Genomic DNA, 2,151 nt, shown 5'->3' with positions numbered 1-2,151 from the left:
GAATCCGAGATCATATTCTTGTTTATCGAGGAAAATAAGTGAATGTAAAAGCCGACGGAATTCGAAGATTCACAATTATACTACGTGTTTTCGTATCCGTAAAGAATGGCGTAGAACCGGGAATACTACGTGAAATAAATAATATATCAAGGTATTTCTCTGATCAAGAGAAGGAATGGAATTGGTTATAGGATTATAAGCGATAAAAGAAATCGCTACGAAACAAGTCGTTATACGTGGAAACTATCAGAATGGAACGACGATTGCGTTTACGATAAATAAACGAATGAGAAATTAAATCCTATGCAAGTTGGCCATGCATAACCAAGTCCTAACTAGTAGTTAGGAGTGTAACTAGATGATTAGAAGCTAACTAGAATAGTTAGTGAAATAGTGTTGAATAGTGATGGGAGACAAACAAGTACACAAGCCATACTTCTCCCTTTTCTCACTTCACCACACAATCAAACCAACCCATACCTTTGCCAAATTATTGTCAAATCTGCTGCATACATCCCATATATTCATTATACACTCCCACACTTTAGCCACAAAAGAAAACAACCCCTTTTCCCTCACTTAAAGCTCTCCCATTTTTCATTCCAGCAGTTCGGATTTTCTGAGCAAGGGAGAAAGAAAAATTCATAACTCAAAATATACTCATTCAAATATCATGAAATTTTTACCATAGCTTCTCTATATCATGGGTAAGCTTCGTACCAAATTTCAGACTCAAATTAATTTTTTTCAATTTTATAAAAATGTTTGAATGAGGTGCTGAAAGGTAACTCCGAAATTTTAACTTGTTTCTTGGTTTTGTTTCTTAAGGATCTAGCCCTTCTAAGTGTTTTCTAAGCAAACCAAGCCTCAATCATCCTAGAACTAACCTTCCTAGTGTCCAAGAAGGTATAACTTTCAACCCTTTAAGGTTTTATGGTTGGATTTAAGAGTTATGTTTGTTGTAGTGTTAAGATCCAAAGGATTGTGTTTGTTTGAGTTTGTATTGACTATGTTCTTGCTAAATGCTTGAGATGTTGAGTTGTAATCCATGTATGTGGTACTAGATAGAGCATATAAGGTTCATTTGAGTGGATCTTGAGAAGTACTTGTGTTTATGATGGTTATAGGTAGTGATTGTGTTAAGATCAAGTAGTAGAAATTGAGTTTGGGCATTCTTGCACTTGATCTGTTTTCTGCAGGACATTCGGCCATGAAAAGGGTTAAAATTTGAAAACCACTGGCCATGACTAGATAGATATTATTTTCTAGTTTCTATACATGTATAGATCATCATGAGGAGATTTACGGTTTAGGAGTTATGGTCGTCTTAGTGTAAAACATTTCTGCGATTAGCCAACTGCACTTAAGTCCACTTGCATGGTGATTTTGAAGGACTTAAAATAATTCCGAGATTCTGGAAAACTTATGAAAAATGGATATGACAGTAGAGAAGACTGTCCAAAAAGAAATTTGAGAAAATATTAATTTTTCGATTTTATAAAAATGTTTTGGTAAAGTGAGCGCAAGCGAGAAACGCATAAAAACCTAGTTTTGACGCGCATTTTCTCACGTTCGAGCTTAAAACTCGAAATGGACTTTTTAAAGCGAACGATCGATTTCCAAACTCGACCATGTTATAAAGTGAGAATATAAGTGTTGAGAATGTGACGATCGAAGATTCGTTATACTTGAGTAGTTGCAAAAGTTGCTTAATAAGAGCGAGACGTTAATCGCGTACTAACTTAGACCGTTGGTTCTTGTTTATAGATCGCCAACCAAACACCAGAGACCATACCACTACGATTACTCGAGGCAAGTTTTCGAAACCCTATCTCATACTATCCATGCTATATATATACTGTTGTGATATTGATGGCATGATTTACAGTTCAAATATATATGCTTGTTTATGATATCAATGCATACGAATTATGCGATTGTTTACGAAAACAAATTTCGTTTTACACGAGTATGAGAAATTGAAACATATTTCAAATATAATATAGGATAATGGGAGTCGGAAATATTTTAATAACGATTTAATTCCGGAGAGAGACGAACGCGAAAGATTTCTATTTCGATAAACAAAGTACGTTCGCGTATTTTATATATCAAGCGAACGATTGAGATTTTGGCTTAAACTTCGAGAAA

General features: G+C 34.7%; 1 long non-coding RNA gene across 1 annotated transcript; it reads left to right on the top strand.

The window, feature by feature from the left end:
* Positions 1–561: 561 nt before the first annotated feature.
* Positions 562–1,813, top strand: LOC141664230 (uncharacterized). Its single transcript, XR_012551893.1, has 3 exons — positions 562–707; positions 829–906; positions 1,768–1,813. It is a non-coding gene; the product is annotated as an uncharacterized LOC141664230 (long non-coding RNA).
* Positions 1,814–2,151: the final 338 nt, after the last annotated feature.

This window comes from Apium graveolens, chromosome 6 (genome assembly GCF_009905375.1).
Source record: "Apium graveolens cultivar Ventura chromosome 6, ASM990537v1, whole genome shotgun sequence".
Lineage (NCBI taxonomy): Eukaryota > Viridiplantae > Streptophyta > Magnoliopsida > Apiales > Apiaceae > Apium > Apium graveolens.
This window is presented reverse-complemented; position numbering and strand designations above follow the sequence as displayed.